Here is a 19277-nt window from a genome sequence, read left to right on the forward strand (position 1 = left end):
ATGGCGTTGCGAGCGCATGCGACCTCACTGCTGCTTGCGTTTGGGGCCGCTAACCTATAACGTGTTTCTGCTTGCGTACGCAAACGCAAACGCACCCAAGCGCTAGGGGCCCCAACGCCTTGCGTCCCCTAAACTAAAGCTCTCAATTGTCGCGAAGAGAGTGTACCGCGGGCCTCTTTGCTGTCTTTCCGGGAATTTTGTGGGCTCCTCGACGCGGGGGAAAAACCTTTGTGCACAAACAACCGCGACGGCGCCGCGAGCATGTGCTGCCGCCGCGCCTGACGTCACACGTGCACATTGCGAGTCCTCTTCCCACGCTCGGCTGTCAAAAGCTGATTAGGTATGGTCAGAGTGCCTTTGTATACGGAGTGTTGACGCGACCATTTTTTTGGGCCCCTTGAACTCTGACGCTTATTGGATGATGTCGGCTTGCCTGATTGGTCGGAATAACGAAATAGCTCATTGGTGGAGAAAAGTGTCTCTTGGATGCTGTGTAAACTTATTTAAGGAATAGTTCGAGTAGTTTTTGGGAGTGAGCAAGTAGACAGCAGCGGACGGCGCAACTTCACCACGGGAGACCAGGCCGGTCAGGCAGGCCGACGACGACGGGTATGAGATCGTTTTGTTTGTAGATATTTTTGTACAGTGTTAACTTAAGGTATCATACCAAGTGAATAAACCTAGTTGTTCAAATGCTACTCTCGCCGTCGTACCTGCGGATTTGGACTTGCCCCTGCCAGAGCTCATCCCCCTTCTCCTTCCGTCTCCCTGGTGAGCTGATGCGTCTGAGATCTCACGGCTGCGTCACTTCGCTACATTATTTTCAAGGTATATTGCTTTAAAGGGTCCCTCACCAGGCCACACAGCAAACGTAAATTGTTACATGTCCGCTAGGGAGCGTCCTGCCGCAAACATTTTTCAAATGGGTCGACTAATAGCAGAGATACAAATATTTGAAGTGCCGCGAACCCATGATCTCAGGAGGTGAGCTTCACCGCAAACATAGACGCTCTCTCCACTTGCCCCGTCTAGCATCCGCACGCGAAATTCCTTCCTTGCGTTCTCCCATACCTGAGCTCGAGTACAGTGTACTGGAAGGCGTTGCCTTGTGGCTCGAGAATCGCGTGACGCACACGTCACGGGCCCCGCCTTCATTCTTTTTTTCTCCTAGCTTTCTTGCGGCAGGGCGCACTTCCGCTGACGGAGTCGCGCGCGAGATATTGCGATTGTCTCGTTTTCCGAAGCGCACGATTTTGCGCGCTGTGCACGAGGACACCTGACATACACGAACACTGATGCAGACACAAGCGGATCATGGAGCATGATCGCGCGCTGGAACACGGTAGAAAATGATAGTTTCGGTGCCTGCGCGCGCGACTGCACGAAGTGGGAACAAGCAGACGAAACGGAAGTACATCTCTCTTGCTGCGGCGCAAAGTAAAACAAAAACCACGGATAAATTCCGTTTGCGAGTTTTGTTATTTCTCTAAGCTTTAATTCGTCTATTCAAGCAACATATTACACAAATAATAGATGTTGCCTCGAATAATTCTCCAAGTCAGTTGTCACCACGAGCGACGTCACAGCACGAAAACGTGTAAGTCGGCGCACTAGCACGCGTACGTCATCCTCCGGCTTGGATTGCGGCGGCCGCGAGGAGAAGAAAGAGCGGGGTTCGGTTCGAAATTTTTCAGATCTTTCCACGGCGCGTAGCGATGTAATACTTTGCAGGCACGATCGCTATCACGCATTGTATACTCTGCGCTTGTCATCTCAAGATGGCCAGATCTGGTGAAGGGCACTTTAAGGCGCGAGGAAGGTATGATCTGGCACGACTGACTTGGCACGAGCGCCGCAGGTGTAAGACTGCCTGTCTGACACAGCGGTCGCCAAATGGGGCGCCAGTGCCCGCTGCTATAGGGTGGTTAAAATTACCGCTGCTTCACCTGTTTCACCGCACCGTGTTAAGAACGGCCTGCTCAGGTGCAAGTTTTGCCAGCCAGTTGCGACAGCGGCGGCAACCTTTGCTTGGAACGCCACCGTTACGCTCTAGCCTCGTCGCCATTGTGACTAAACGCGGTCGGCGGACCAACTATTGCTACTGAGCCTGCCACCGCCCACCTGGTCGGCCGCGAGCGGGGGAGTGCTCGCGGGAACGTCTACTGATGCCTCTTCCCACGCGCCGTTCGAGACAAAAGACAATGGGCTACCGGCTGCGCTGCGGTGGTCAGCTCCGAGTTCTATACGAAGTCCGTGTGACGTCGGTTCCGGACCGTGAACCTGTGTGTGTGTGTGTGTGTGCGTGCTTGTAAGCCGTCCCGCGCAGAGGCGGCTTGTTTACGATGACTGGACGAACGTTTCCGTCACCTTGGAATCGAGGGGGGGGGGACCGAGAATTTATAAACCGCTGTTGTGCGGATGCTCGAGAAACTTTCTCAAGCAGTCATGTTAGACTGATGCACTTTTCTCTCGCAGTCATGTTAGACTGGTGTACTTTTTCTCGCAGTCATGCTAGACTGATGTAGATACTGTAAATAAATCCATATTCCTCATTCTAGATGAGAAGCTGTACTTCCCTTCAACAACGTCCTCAGCGTGGATAAGTTGAACGACGGCATGGGCCAGCTACCTTCTAATTCATGCCCGACTCATATCTTGACAACGAGTTACGAACGGTGGGATTGAGCCCCCAATCCTGACAACTGGCTGACAGCGGACTTTGCGACGTGGTGCTGTGACTGCGGTGAGTGCTTGGTTCTTGCTTTGACTCTCTAGGCTTCATCTTGTGGTTGTTCTGTTTAGAACAGTAGGGAAGCTAGATTGTTGAGTGTTAGCTAGGTTGTGTTTTCCTAGCTAGATTTAGCGAGCAGGATCAAGGCAGTAAAGCAGCAATCATGGAGTTAAGGACACTGCTGAGAGACGAGTTGTTGATTGTTGGTGAGGAACTGGGCCTAGATGTACGCAAGGAAATGCTAAAATCGGAATTATTGCAGCTAATTTCCGAACAGGCCAGTGAGGAAGAAATTGAAATGGGGTAGGAACTTCTGAAAAAAAAAGAGAAGAACAGGACAGAGAGAGAGAGAGAGAGAGAGAGAGGAACGCGAGTTAAGAAAAATGCAACTTGAAGTTGAAAGCAAACGTTTGGAGTTGTCTCATGGAAGTCAAGGGGCTCTGGGACGATCAAGTGAGGCAGAATCATACCGCATGGACAGGCTTATATTAAAGCCATTTGATGTCGGGACCGACATAGGCTTGTTCCTAAGCAATTTTGAAAGAACTTGCGAGAAGATGAACGTCGGCCCGAGTACATGGCCACAGCGGTTGCTCTCTATGTTGCCGTGTGAGGCGGCGGAAGTAATCGCCAGACTGAGTGGACAGGATGCATGTGATTATGCAAAAGTTAAGGCTAGTCTCCTGAAGAAATACCGCCTTTCAGCGAAAGCTTTTCGGCAAAGGTTTAGGAGCACAGGCAAGAAAGATAGCGAGGGATATCTGGAGTTTGCATATAGCTTAAAGGCGAACCTAGTCGAGTGGCTTAAAAGCGCGGAAGCGCACGACAGCAGAGACATGATCATTGAATGCATGTGTCTAGAGCAATTTTATAAAACCATCCCCCAAGCTGTGAAACTGTGGGTGCAAGACAGAGGGAATGTAAACACTGTGGAAAGAGCAGCTGAATTAGCCGAAGAGTACGCAAACCGTAGAAAGTTGAACGCCGAGAAAGGAAATTGGGACGGTCGAAATGGACCGCGGAAACCATTTCCGTTAAAAGGGGTTCGCAGACTAGACGACCGGAGCCTGTAGACGTGGAAGGAAAGCCCTCAGAAAAGAGCGAGGAGAAATCAAACGGGGAAACACTACCAAAAGAGCAGAAAAGAAAATTCCAATCTTTCAGACCAATCCGCTGTTATAAATGCCACAAACTGGGACATATAGCTGTAAACTGCGGGAAGACTAGCGTAGCTTTCTCCTACGTGGAGGAAAAAGACGAGAATATGGAACTTTTAAGCCCATATGTTCACGACCTGCAAGTTAATGGCAAGCCATGCCGGGTGCTAACAGACAGTGCCGCCACGATGGACATTGTCCATCCGTCTTACGTGACGGTAGATGACTTCACCGTAGAAGTAGCATGGATCAAACAGGTTGTAGAAGAACACAGCGTGTGTCTGCCCATGGCCAAAGTCAAAATCAGTGGACCATTCGGGGAACTAGTGACGGAGGCTGCAGTTTCCAAATTTTTGTCATGATGACAGCTTAGCTAAATTACACCACACAGCTCAAGAAGGCATTGCTAGGCGTAACGTGACGATAGATGAGAGAGGAGGATTGTTGTATCGGCACTACAGAGATCGAAAGGGTAGGATTCTAGATCAATTAGTCGTACCTACTAAGTACACGGAGGACCTTTTGAGTCTCTGTCATGGAAATGGGTGGTCCGGCCACCTAGGCATAAACAAATCAAAGGAAAGATTGCTTATGGAATACTACAGGCCTGGCTGTTTCAAAGACGTAGAAAACTTTGTAAGATCATGCGACGCCTGCCAGCGCTCTGGTAAACCAGGAGAGACATGGAAAGCTCCACTGAAGGTAGTGCCCTTAATAACAGAACCTTTCAGACGACTTGTAATAGACACGGTAGGGCCTCTTCCAAAAACAAAATCGGGCTACAGGTACTTGTTTACCATGCTGTGTCCGGCTACAAAGTTTCCAGAAGCAATCCCTCTGAAAGAGCTCAGCTCCACCGAAGTAGTAGATGCGCTTTTGACAGTGTTTGCACGAGTTGGGTTTCCAGCCGAAATTCAGGCAGATCAAGGGTCAGTATTCACGAGCGCACTGACTTCCACATTCTTGCAAAAGTGCGGGGTAAAGTTAATACACAATTCTGTCGATCACCCTCAGTCAAACAGTGTAGAGAGGTGGCATTCAGTGCTTATGCGAGTTTTGCGTGCGCTCTGTTACGAGAACAAGGAGGACTGGGAGAACTGTCTGCAGGCAACTTTGTTTGCTTTGCGAACGGTTCCACATGAAGCGACAGGGTTCTCGCCAGCAGGACTAGTGTATGGGAGGACACTCCGTTCTCCACTGAGATTGTTAAGAGATGTGGGAGGAAAGAGGAGAGAGTCCTACAGTGGTTGAATACGTGCTAAATATGCTGGAACGGCTAAGCGCAACCCAAGAACTAGTCGAAAAGAACATGGGAGTAGCTCAAAAGAACGCCAAATTCTATTACGACAAGAATGCGAGGCTTCGTACGTTTAACGCCGGATACCAGGTAATGATCCTCAGACCTTCAAGAAAGAACAAGCTTGAAGTTCACTGGGACGGGCCCGTTAAAGTGTTGCACAAACTTTCAGATACTAACTATGCTCTGAAAATGCCCGGTCGCAGGAAGGAGGTGAGGATATATCACTGGAATTTGATGAAGCCGTATGTAGAGCGAAGCGGAGTCGTTAACTATGCCAACAAAGAGCAGGATGGTACTAGTACCAATTTTAAGGTGTATAGGGTGACTTCCAACTCTGAAATCGGCCTATAAGAAGTAGTAAAACACTCGGTAAGCTCGCACGCTTTAAGACCCGAGCAGCTAGATGAGCTAAAAGATGTGTCAGGGGAACATCTCGACAGATTCAGCGATCGGGCAGGTGGAACCGAACTAATAACGCATGAAATAGAGCTGACATCAACCAAACCCGTAAGATCAAAGCCTTACAGGCTTTGATCTTTGACCTTACAAAGCGTTTGTCTCCAAGGCAAAGAGAAAATATGGAGGCAGAGATACAGCGCATGCTAGAGTTGGGAGTTATTGAGCCCGCTGAGAGTGACTACACGTCACCACTAATACTGGTAGAAACCCCTAACAAAGACCCTCGTCCGTGTGTTGACTACAAGAAGTTAAATGCCATCACTAGGGATCAGCTGTACCCGATACCCAACACTGAGGAACGAATTGAAAGAGTGAGCTCTGCTAAATACATTTCAAATATAGATCTCGTGCGGGGGTACTGGCAAGTTCCCCTTTCAGAAAGTGGCAGCCGCTATGCCGCATTCATCTCGCCTGTAGGCACTTTTCGCCCTCTCGCCCTCAGCTTCGGGCTGAAGAACGCGCCGTTTAGCTTCTCTAAGTTAATGGATATTGTCCTAAAAGCCTTGCAGGAGTTCGCCTTGCCCTATCTTGATGATGTAGCAATTTTTTCGGACAGCTGGGAACAACACGTATCGCACCTCAAACAGGTGTTCTCACGGTTGAGGGAAGCCGGCTTAACGATGAAAGCGGAAAAGTGTAGGTTTGGTTGTTCGCAGGTTACTTATCTGGGCCATGTTGTCGGCCAGGGCACGAGACGGCCGGCCGAGCTGAAAATAGCTACGATTGGAGAATTTTCTCAGCCGCGCACGAAAACAGACCTTCGTTCATTTTTGGGACTTGTGGGGTACTATCAACGGTACATTCCGAATTACTCGCAAATGGCAAGTCCATTAACGGACGTCCTGCGAAAGGGAGCACCGAGTAGCGTACACAGGGATAAAGACAAAGAGAATGCTTTCCAAAGTTTGAAAACGCTATTGGTTTCTCGTCCTGTGCTTCGCGCGCCAGACTACACAAAGGAATTCATAGTTCAATGCGACGCAAGCGACAGAGGTACGGGCGTGGAACTTAGTCAGGTCGACGACGATAACGAGGAGCATCCTAACCTCTATGCCAGCCGTAAACTAAATGTAAGAGAGGAAGCCTACAGCGCTTCAGAAAAGGAATGCGCTTGTTTAGTTTGGGCCGCCCAAAAGTTGTCGTGTTACTTGTACGGAGCGAAGTTCATCTTCGAGACCGAACACTGTCCTCTGACGCGGCTGAATCAAATGTCACACAAAAATGGCCGCTTGCTCCGATGGAGTCTCACTCTGCAAGAGTACAACTTCTCCATTAGATACAAGAAGGGAAAGTTGCATAGCAATGCGGATGGTTTGAGCAGCTAGGCTAATTTGAATTCTGCGTTTAAGGGTCCCGCCTAAATTTTAGGGTTATTATTGTTCATTTTGTTAAGCCAAGAACACCCCTCTCATTTAGCAGGATTCCCTCCATGATTGCTGAATTTGTGAGCACGAAATTGCTTCAAAAGATGGCCTAGCGATATGCAGCACTTTTTGTTTCTGCACTTATGTTTTCTTTGAAACCTAGCGGGTCTAAAGTGAGATTCAAGTACGTCGTCTCGGCGCGGAGCCGTGTTGTGGGGTTCGTTTTGCAGTTGCCTGTCCTTGTTGGATGTTTTGGGGCGGTGACATCATTACAAAAGTGGTCGCTGCGAGCGAAGGAATCAAACCATGGCCACCAGCCGTTCTGTTCCTGCCCAGCGGTTGTCAGCGCTGCATGGACAGTCGAGATTTTCCGGGCCATGGAGGCGCTGTTAAGAACGGCCTGCTCAGATGCAAGTTTTGCCAGCCAGTTGCGACAGCGGCGGCAACCTTTGCTTGGAACGCCACCGTTACGCTCTAGCCTCGTCGCCATTGTGACTAAACGCGGTCGGCGGACCAACTACTGCTACTGAGCCCGCCACCGCCCACCTGGTCGGCCGCGAGCGGGGGAGTGCTCGCGGGAACGTCTACTGATGCCTCTTCCCACGCGCCGTTCGAGACGAAAGACAATGGGCTACCGGCTGCGCTGCGGTGGTCAGCTCCGAGTTCTATACGAAGTCCGTGTGACGTCGGTTCCGGACCGTGAACCTGTGTGTGTGTGTGTGCGTGCTTGTAAGCCGTCCCGCGCAGAGGCGGCTTGTTTACGATGACTGGACGAACGTTTCCGTCACCTTGGAATCGAGGGGGGGGCCCGAGTGTTTATAAACCGCTGTTGTGCGGATGCTCGAGGGACTTTCTCAAGCAGTCATGTTAGACTGATGCACTTTTCTCTCGCAGTCATGTTAGACTGGTGTACTTTTTCTCGCAGTCATGCTAGACTGATGTAGATACTGTAAATAAACCCATATTCCTCGTTCTCGATGAGAAGCAGTATTTCCCTTCAACAACGTCCTCAGCGTGGATAAGTTGGACGACGGCATGGGCCAGCTACCTTCTAATTCATGCCCGACTCCAATCTTGACAACGAGTTACGAACGGTGGGATTGAGCCCCCAATCCTGACAACCAGCAGCCAGCGTCTGAGCGCACAAACTCGACCACATGCACTCTGCAATGCCGGTAAGCTTAGGAACAAACGCATACAACAGGCGCTGATAAACTTTTCCTCCTTACTGCTTAGATATGGGGACGAGGCCTCACGGAGTCGTCATCTGTCAGAAGCGCCTCCCTTGCGTATAGTATGAGGGATCACGCGGAGCGCTCTTCATAGGTTTCGCTTACGGCGCTCAATACAAACACCACGCGGCAACCCTCCTGGACATTTATGTAAGTACTTTCAAAACGAGGCAAGTGGGCAAACTGAAAGCACAGAATCGTTTACAGACGCTATCTCTTTACCGAATACGTACAGTGAACGCCACTGCCCGCGGTCGCCGCGATGAAGTCTCCCGAACCGGTTTCTTGCGTGAAAAGTAGGAAAACGCTGAGAGTAAACTATGTGAAATATGTTCTTATAGTGGGGTGTCTGTATAACCGAATGGAGCATAACAGAATGAAGCCTCAATGCAGCGATCGCTCGGGTTCGCAGCGACCGACTGCGCGTCTGCATGCAAGCATGTCCGCGCACAATGTTTGCTTTCGCTGTGAGCGCGTTTTCGCACTACGCCGTGAGCTTTAGGCAGCAGCATATGAGCATTTGACAGTACACAAGCAACCATTGTTGCGTGGACGCTATCAGAACTGTTCAAAAATAATTTCATTATAGAGACTTCGACGCCTTCGGCGACTGTGATGTGCCATCGCGACGATTCAATCTTTTTAGAGCGCAGCTCTTTGGCGTCCGTTCCTGGGTTTCGCGTCGTCGTCGGCGTCGTCGTCGTCGTCGTCGTCGGCGTCGTCGTCGGCCTCGTAACCAGCTCCGCCCCCCTTTCATCCCCCCAGCGCTAGCAGCGACCGACTGATACCGCTGGATGCCGCTGACGCCGCTAGAGAGTCAAGATAACGTGACTGCATAGAACACCGTCGCCGCCATGCAGAAAGAGGAGGAAAGGGTCCCCCCCCCCCCTGTTCTTGTGTGGCGGATAGCTGGGGTTGACTCACTATCGCCATCAGCGGCATCAGTCAGTCGCTGCTATCTCTTCCCTCCTCCCTTTATCGTGTTGTCCGCTTGCTGCGCGCGCTTCTGCCCCCATCGTTTGCCGCTGGGTGTACACGCCGCCCCCCTCCGCTTCCGCTTACTGCTGGTTGCTCTCGACGGCGGCGATGAGCCTCCGCTTCGGCGGCGCGAACTGCAGGGTCTTCTCGGCGGCGGCGATGAGCTTCTGCTTCAGCCTCGCTTACTGCTGGTTGCTCTCGACGGCGGCGATGAGCCTCCGCTTCGGCGGCGCGAACGGCAGGGTCTTCTCGGCGGCGGCGCTTAGCCTCTGCTTCCCCCACGGCTGTGACAACCTCGCGAGGCACTTGTATAGATCTCGTCTTTGAGAATCAAGCATTGGTGTACCAAGTCGAACATATATCAGTCTATTTCTCCGACCACAAAGCTTCCTTCATGACTGTCAAGAACTGTTAGTGGAGTCTTTGTTAAAGGAATACGTGTGAAAAATAAAAAAAAAATTATGTGATAGCGCATACATGCGTTGCTCGATTTCTTTGCCTCAATCTATCCAAAAGGTGAAACAGCTTATTTGCTGCGCTCAAATTTCGCATTAGGAAGTAACGTAATCGTCGGTAATTTTTTGTCTTCTAATCCCTTGGACATTTCAACATTATTTCTCAGGTTGCGTCGCACTGTATGTTTATCGGTCTTCTGAGCGTGCGATTTCCCTCTGCTTCTTTTTCGTAATCCAGTGAATTATTTCATAACACAAATATGACCATATGCCATGCCTTTTTTGAATGCGTGTCTTACCGCTCCCTTTCCGTTCCAGTGAACTTGCCGGTATCTAGCATCAAAAAGTTCATAGACCTAACCGTCATGACATTAGCCGGGTGCGGACGAGCGTCTCAGTGTGCGTTTTCTGCTACTCACCGAACATCGCAGTCCCGGCGCCGTGGCAGAAATCTTCCTCGCGTTTGTGCTTGCTGCATATACGAGTTGTAGCCAATGGATGTCTGCCTGTTCTAGGGTTCGCGAGCCTAGCTTCACGCAACTCCTTGTCCTGCGGCTACGTGCGAATAAGGCTGACACATGGCTCCGTTGCGTACGTGCGGCACTGCGGCACCGAGCAGTAGCCTACCATGCTGCACCGCTCGAAAGGCGGCCACTACCTATTATAGTACTTTCAAATGTTGTCAAGCAGACACCCAAGTCGGTAAAACCTCACCACTTCATGTGAACCGCAGCGCAGGTGGAACATTAAATTTTCGATTTCAGCTCGCTTCGGCGCTTACGAAGCAGCCGACGCGGCCGCTATGTCCACGTGATCCCTCATGACACGTCACGCCGATGGTGGCGGCAGCTTTTCCAGTGGTGGAGCTCGCCCCCAATATTTAATGAGCAAAAGCGTCCACATTTTCTCTCTCGCACCCGCTCTACTCGCGCATGCACACAAATGTCCGGCGCCTCCAGAAGTGCCACGCCTCGCTGTACTTAGTACCAATCGTGGAGGAAGAAAAAGAGTGAGGAAAGGCCCTGACGTCACTCCTTGAGAAGCAAAGTTAAGCCGGAAGTTAGCATTGCTCCGCCATCATGTCGGGTCAGTCCTCTCTTGTTTACATTTCTCGCGAAACCACGCCGCGCTGCGCGCGCCCCGCAGCAATACTAAACAAAAGGATGTAATCGCGATGTCTCATTGCATTACCGTTGCCGAAGTCATGTTGAAATATAATGAACTTCGCAAATTGGGCCGTGAGGTTGAATCAGCTGCTTTTACCGGCTTGTATGAAAATAAACATGCCTTATAAGGCCAGTCAAGTGAACTGTTCTCATCAACCGCAGGTACCGGCCGCTGCCCAGTTCTTGCGTGTCTTAAAAAAAGGTCGCTTTTATCGATGCCTTCTACTTGCTTTTCTCCGCTTGGGATTCCTGTGGCTCTCAGACGGACTTGCGAGCTAGACGTCTGGAGATACCAAAAAATGTACGTATTCTCACTGCACTGTAAGAATGCACGGGAGACACGTACAACACACTGACCCATCCGCGATCCATCTGAAGTTCGTGAACACAAACACGTATTCTCTCTGTTTCTTGAGGAATCGTCGTGTTTTGCTGATCAAATTTCGAGTGGCCGCACATCGCTATACACAGCGCGCCGGCGAGGAGGCAGAACATCATTTTTCACTCCGCGTTTAGATACGTTGACTGCGGCATGAGGTGCCTTAATTTCTTCCCACGGTAAGTGAAGCTTCACGGAACCAAAGTTTTTCGATAGCCGGCGCACGGTGCAGAACAGTACGCGCTTAGAACCGACCTACGTGCGACCATGCAACAGCCGTTTGATACGTTCGCAGGCGTACGTTCAGTGGAGCCTTACTCAATCTTGCAGCGCATCCGCTACCCTTCACTTCCTTGCGCTTCTCGCGCGGACAGAGAAGACACGCCTGCGGTAGGGGGGATCCATTCCTTAAGTCAAAGCAGCCGCTTCTTTCCCATCTTCCCGGATGAACCATCGACTGGCCGGCGCACGGTGCCGAGGGCAGCAAAGTGCACTTATTCTGCTTAAAGCTCTGTCAGCAGGTGTATTGTGGTACACCTGTGCAGGTGTGTATGACCCTCGAACGCGCTCTGCATAAAAGAGCTCGTGCTGTCGCGAGTACTGCGAGAAACAAGCTACATTTGAGCAACATTTGTTTTAATGTGCACACGAGGAAGTTGTTAATGAACACGAAATTCTAAAACCAAGATTCTTTAATAACGTACGTTCTATGTGCCGCAAATGCACCATGCGCTGGCAAAAGCAGGAATCACTGACCTGCAAGGCGTTCATTGTACACATTCTGAAACGCATCGGTTTCGGCCTGCGATGGCACGTTAGCCTGATTCCGCCGAAGAGGGCAAAATGTACCCCGCCATTGCATGGCGGGGTACATTGCGTACAGCGTTGCACGAGCGTTGATTTCACGAGTTTTAGTTCCTCTTGTCCCACCTGGCCACGGCAACGTCAGGGAGAGCACGGTCCAGATAACACAGCGCAACAAAGCACGGAGACTAACGCGGCGCGGCGCCTTTGCCACGGTACGAAACTTACGGAGCAGCACGTGTGGGAGCGCACAACCATAACAAAGTCGCCATTGTGGCCCGAGAAATATGACAGATACGGCAAAATAAAGAAAAGCAAAGGCAAAAAAAAAAGCAGAAAGTACCACGTCACTTCCTCCGCACCTTTCTCCTAGCGCGCGGAGGGGCTCTCCAGAGTTTTTTTTTCCTTCCTCCGGATGCTAGCAATTGTAAAGTCGCTTTACCAGCAATTTACAGATATACAGTGGCGTAGCAACAGGGGGGGGGGGGGGGGCGGGGGGCCGTGGGCCCCGGGTGCAAGGGGCCAGTGGGGGGGGGGGGGGGGGGTTGTCATATACGTCTGAAGACACCCGAAACTTATTGATATCCTCGCCTTCCTCGACTACAACCGGGGTAGGGGGGGGGGTGACAGAAGACCTATGGGCCCCGGGTGCCGGATGACCTAGCTACGCCACTGCAGATATAGATATCAAGATTTGAAGAGCTTTAAAGCGGCTCCCGTGTGGCGCAGCGGATAGGGTGTCTGCCTTCCACGTAAAGTTCCCGGGTTCCGAATCCAGCTCCGTGCATTTCTTCAGTAGCTTAATTATGGATGAATCAATTGCTTGTTTTTTGAATCCGTTTATATAGGTAGTAATGCTAATAAAGGACTTGTGGGGGAAAATATTGTTACGCGCAGGTGATGTACAAGTCTATTTACAATATATTTACACGTAGACCAACGGTGGCAAATATGGCGTCCCTAAATCAATCGGGAACACGTCGTCTTCCTTCAGTGTAGCCAGCCACACTGTAGCGGCTGTTCCGTATCATCACCCCCGGCAGTAGAAACACCGTTCCGGTGCTAAGCTACGCATCCGCGGAGAAAGGTATCCCTACCACACAGCGCGAAGGAGAAGGTGAGCGGGCGTAGCGGGGGCTTGTTAGAGGTTGCACACGGTCAGATGATGGGTTGGGCATAGAGGGAGCAAACTAAAAGGACGAACGCGAGGGAAGAGGGTGGTCGGCAGAAAATTAGCGCATCGGTGAAGTCCAGCGGCGGCGGTGGTGAGCGATATGCCCGGTGGGTCGGCAGTTAAAACATATCACTTGTCGTCAATGGTTTGCCATTCGGACGGGTTGCATTGTCCATAAGAGTAGTAAAAGGGACGGGGTGGGAATGTGTGTGGATAAAGAGTTTCAGAGCGCACGGAACGAACGTAGTGAAGGCCGACGTTTGCCAATTCTTGTCGGACTACGGCCTGGATCAAGGAGATCATCGCTGGAGAAGGATCACATGACTATAAGGAAGCGGCCTCGACCTCACGACGAATGATGCGGGTTACGTTGTCACATTGTGACGGCTGGTGGAAGAGGTCGTCACAAGATGACATAGCGGCTGTGTTGAGATATTCGGCGGCTTTTAACATGCTCGAGACGGCGGCATGTTTTGAGGATCGTGTCGATGCTGGTGACGTTGTTGAACACCAGCAGATTGAAGGCGACGTCAGCAATGCCTTTGAGGACGTGACTAACCTTTCGTCCTCCGACATGCTCGGGCCGGCCTTGCTACTAAGGGCCAAGACGTCGAGAATGTACGACACGTAGGACTCGGTCGACGTCTAGAGGCGCGCGGCAAGGGCCTTCTTTGCATCAGGGCTGACAAGATGGCGAATTCGACAATAGCTGCGTTTACGTGAGCCCGACAAAGTCGAGTCGAGTCGGCTTGTTAGGCAGGAAACCGGTCATCGTGTTCATGCACACGCCAGCGGATCGGAACGAACGAGCGTTGAGGCGAGTCCGCTCAATACGCTTGCAAGGGCTAGATTTAACTGCCGAATCCGCTTGGCAAGAAGCAAGTAAACGCGCTCGCGAATCGGGCTGCGTCAGCTCGACTTCAGACTCTATCCGCTAGCGTCGAGATCATTTAACAAAAAAAAATATGGGGTTTTACGTGCCAATGCCACCATGTGATTACGAGGCACGCCGTAGTGGGGGACTCCGGACCACCTGGGGTTCTTTAACGTGCCCCTAAATCTTAATGCAAAAAAAAAAGTTCATGTAAATTCAGCTAATAATGACAAATTCGACAGTGTCCAGAGTAGCACACTCCTGGTTACGGACGTTCCACCGTAGCCAATCAGCGAACACCACGGCGACTCGACGATGACGCTGTGCAGACAGCAGCGCGCCTGACGCGCGAAAGGATACGCCACGGCGGCCAATGTGAGGCCACGTACTCCGCAGCTCATCTTTTCGTTGCCCAACGCGAATTGAAACGAGCGTCTCGGCCGAACAGAGCCCAACGGTACAGTGCCAACGGTGTTGCCACCGGCGCCGCGGTACACTTTCACCGCAACCTGCTACGGCGCGCGATCAAGGACATTCGACTGATCTCCGCTGTGTGTGTGCGTGTGTGCGCGCACGTGCGTATACGGTGCGCAACTCACATGCGACACGCGAACGGCCCCTGCCGACGCGCAGTAGCGTCTCCTTGCAAGCGTAACTGTACCGACGGCAACCGGTACAAGTTTTATAACACTGAAAAACACTGCTTCGGTTAACGCACGCGTCATATGGCAGTGCATGAACTGGCCATTTTTAAACGCTGGGAACAGAGCAAGGAAAACAAGGACGAAGGACCGATAAAGCACTCCGCTACTGCTGAGTATCCCGTGGAAAAACAAGCGTGCAAAGGAAAAGCTAATGACAAAACCAGAATCTGGTGTGCAGAGGGGAGACGTGGCTCTTATCATTTGTCTTATGTGCACGCACGGCTATGGTTTTGGTTTAGTCATCGCCTTTTCCTCTGCACGCTTATCTGTCTAATTCCTTGGGTTTGGTTTGCATGCTTGTTGTTTCCGCGCGCAATGAATGCTCAGCTGACAGTCGGCAATAGTGGTGGCTCTTCTTTATGTCCTTGTTTTTGCTTGAGATGTCCTACGAATGGATTTTAACGAACTCGCCAACCTTGTCTTCCTTGAACGTAAATATTTTTTAAAAGCGTAAGAAGATAAACATAAATCACGCATTACCCTCCCGATTTGCCCCTGCGGATACAACACACAAACCGCCATGTTCGGCTAAACATGTTCAACGCTGGGTTACGCACGGATGCCATCAGCATAAGCGCAAATGTGAAATGGATCAAAATAACCACAACGAATACCTCTTACACGCGTTTTTCCAAGCGTTATGTGCAATCGCTGCACCGGTCAGTAAAAGTGTCTGTAATTCTTTTTAACATTTAGCCATCACGGAACCCTGTTTCAGACTACCAAGGCTCATTTTGGAAACTTTTTCTTTGAGCAAATACGAACAAACACAGACAAGGCTTGCACGCCGCGCTATGTCAGACCCGGACATGCCATCGCCAATGCATCGCCAAACGTTGTCCTCGACTCTATACATAAGCGACAGAGGACGCACGTCAATACAGCAGAGCCACTGCAAAGGTTTATAAATTAATGGCATGGCGGTGGCTGATTCTGCGTTGGGATTTGTGCTCATTGGCTGAAAGCGCAACATTGCAAGACAAAAAATGCAATCAAGCTGATGTCTGTAATCTTTTAAGCACCAATTTCAAGGTTTAAACAGCTTTTTTTACTGTTTGAACACATGGAAAAGCGGAAATGTTTTATCAACAACCGCTGAACGTATTAGCATATATATATACATGCAATTCTTAAAATACGGGGGAAATTATATTTAAAAAGCCAAATTCCCGAGACTGCAGTGGTAGCGGAACTTTAACTGACACCTGTAACTATTTTGTCAAAGAACGTGATAAAACCCAAACCATCAAATAACATCTTGATAGTGCCAAGTTCGTCGTAATAGCAGTCAAACAAACGCCGAAAGCGCTTAAATGCCGTCAAAGGACAATACAAAGAAAATATTGGATTCTGGGGTTTTGCGTGCCCAAAAGCACGACTTGGTTATGAGGCACGCCATAGTGGAGGACTCCGGATTAATTTTGACCGCCAGAGCTTTTTTAACGTGCCCTCAGTGTACGGGACCGCGAACGTTTTTGCATTTCGCCCCCATTGAAATGCGGCCGCCGCGACCGGGATTTGATCCCGCAACCTCTTGATTAGCAGCGCTACACCAAAGCCGCTAAGCCACCACGGTGGGTAAAGGAAATATATTGTACAGACATCTTTGTCAAATATGTTGAAGTTAGCGAGTTACCAAAGCTGTCATCAGGTCGTGCGGAGTGACTCCAGTGGATCCTTAGGTGTTGGAAAGCTCTGGTAATTACGAGAATAGAGCATCACTTGAAACAGAGCTTTTAGAGCGAGGGGGATGCGACATTAGCTCCGCCGCGAGAACGGGCAGACGTTGTTTTCGCTCAAGCAGTAGTTCCAAAATTGAACAAAAGCTTTACGTTAGCGAAGTACATTTTAGGAAAATAACCTGCATATCCAACCGGTCTGCGCCGTTTCGAAGGTGTCTGGACGTGTGTAGCAGGCGCCTTCAAATCAACCTTCTCCGCAGTAATGGGCCTTGTGAGGAGAAGTCCGCTTCTGCAACTTCCTTTGCGTACCGCGTTCGTAACATCGTAAGAGGGGAAAAAAAAGGGGGAGGGGGGTTTTATAGTGAAGTCGGGTAACGAAACATTGGAATACTCGCAGTCGCGGAAGACTGGCGGTGTACTGGATAATTACGGAATACTGGAGAGATACTCGCGCAATACTGGCAGACTGCCATAGCACGTTGGTCGGGACATATTTCGAACTCTTATTACAATGGCCGACTAGGTTGCTGACGTAAACGTGTTCATAGCGACGTCGTATTTCTGCGCGTTGAGCGCTCTCTCGAATGATCGCGCAACAGGAGCAACAGTCGAGGTGGAAGAAAGGGTCGAGCGACCGATGGCCGGCTTTGTAACTTAATATGCACCACGCGAAGGCAAGATGCACAGCGAAATTGCACCGTCGAAGACGTGCGTGACGTTTCAGACCATCGACATCGCAGCGTTTGCACTACAGCTATGAGCTTTCGAGCCTCTCCTACAGATGCCTCAAGAAGTCAAAATAACACTTATTAGGATGGTCCATGACCTACAAGTTTCTTTCCTCACAGCATGCCCTGCCAACAAACAATGCAAACAATCTGAGCATAGCGAAAGCTATGTAGACGAAAGTCGCAATGCCTAGGCACCGTTAGTAACCGCGGAATTGTGCAAGAGCAAACGTGATACGCTAACGTATTTTCGTTTGTGGCATCTAGATGGAGAGCAGAAGGGGAGGTGTGAGGGAGCATTGTGAGCAGGTGGGAGAGAGAAAGCTTTTAAAATTAAATTATGGTAGCCTTTTAAAGAAACTCACGGGTCATAAGAGAGGCCGCAGTAAGGGGACTACTTTCGGCCACCGGGGGCACGAGCGCTGCTGCATTGCGCTCTCGAGGGAATCGAACGCACGACCTGCTGGTGCTCGTTAATGGAACGCAATAGCTACTGCATCGAGTGACAAAGATGTTGCACCACTACATCGGTTCTTGAATGAACAAGGGATGGCACTCTCGAAAAGGCGGATATGCCAACATCCAAAAACGATTCTGCTTTCCGAAAAAAAAAAAAAAAAGAAATCCTAAGGCGACAGCAAAACTGAGTGCCAACGTAAAATTGCCCTCCGTGATCATTCCGCAACTAGATTTTCGACAAATTTCCACTAGTCAGGCATCCGTACCCGGTACTGGCCTGCAACCAGAATATCCTCGTTGAGCGAATAATAATAATAATAATAATAATAATAATAATAATAATAATAATAATAATAATAATAATAATAATAATAATAATAATAATCACAACGTTGAGTACTTGCTGCAGCGCGGCGAAATGACGGATAAGACAGAAAAGCAAAGCCTGAACATTCCGCCGAAAGACAGTGACAAACAGCTTAGTTTACGACGTAGTAGAGTTCCGTCTCTCTGCTATTCCGCACAATGACTCACAACCGCCGCAATGCTGTACCGCCTATGGTTCAGCTTGCTTATCTCGTATTTCCAGACTTCGTTAGCTAGAACGCCGCTGTTTCGCAATACTTTGCTAAATATAGAAATCACTGCCAGCCTCGGACAACGCCCGCATGCAACAAATTTAAGTGAGTTGCGATTCGGATCGCTATAAAGAAAGCAACTCATTCAAAGTGAAACGCACTGAAATACCACAGTAACGCCTACAACTCGCGCGCATGCACACACGCCACCACATTTGGGGTGTTTTCTCCTTTGTGTCCATATTTTGTTTACCCCGCATCGCAGCTGATTCCACGTAGCGCACAAAGGTTAAGCCCAACGTCAGCGATGTTTTCTCTTCTTTTGTCTGATTAGGACATTCGCTCTCGTCAGCGTTATCATTAAACGCTTACCTAACTTGCCTAGAGAGGGAATGAAAGAATCACTTTTAAATCCATATGCATCAAAACTTGACTGCAGAGCTTGAGTCACTTGCTTACAAATCTTGCGTTGCAAAAGCATTCCTCGCGTTTTCTCTCGAACCCTTCGTAAATTTACCGCCCACCTGACGATAGAGTTTGCCCGAAAAAAAGGTGATAAACCGTTCGTCCTGCGAGAGAACCCACACCAGCGATCGTCGAAGTCACTCTTCGCCACAGACGACCAGCGCAACAGCTGGCGAAGCGAAACTTTCCATCTGCACGCGCCGCGTGTGCCGGTATGCGCCCTACAATCAGTGTCGAGCGTACTTCGCCTTGCGCAGTACGCACGTCCGAGCGCAGGCGACACACGCGGATTTACCGCAGGGGGCACCTAAACGCACCGCTGCCGTCGTTACCGATAAGAGCTGAGGCATGGTCGGCAGGTCGGTATATCGCTCTAACGAGCGAGCGCTTTAAAAGTATGGCGAAACCGATAGTCGAGCTATACACCGGAAAGGGGCGCAAAAACGAAACCACGGAAGTAACCGCGGAATCATACAAAATGCTAGCCTATACAATCCACAAAGCAGAGGCTGTCGCTGAAGTTTGAGACATAATAAACATAAAAAAGTTAGGGGTTTTAAGTTTGAGCCTTCGAGGTTGCTCACTGCT

General features: G+C 50.1%; 1 protein-coding gene across 2 annotated transcripts in view; it reads right to left on the reverse strand.

The window, feature by feature from the left end:
• Positions 1-19277, reverse strand: part of LOC142578692 (phospholipid-transporting ATPase VA-like) — a 212322-nt gene that overhangs the window by 191800 nt on the left and 1245 nt on the right. The window lies entirely within an intron of this gene.

The sequence above is a fragment of the Dermacentor variabilis genome, chromosome 4 (assembly GCF_050947875.1).
Source record: "Dermacentor variabilis isolate Ectoservices chromosome 4, ASM5094787v1, whole genome shotgun sequence".
In the NCBI taxonomy this organism is placed as follows: Eukaryota; Metazoa; Arthropoda; class Arachnida; order Ixodida; family Ixodidae; genus Dermacentor; species Dermacentor variabilis.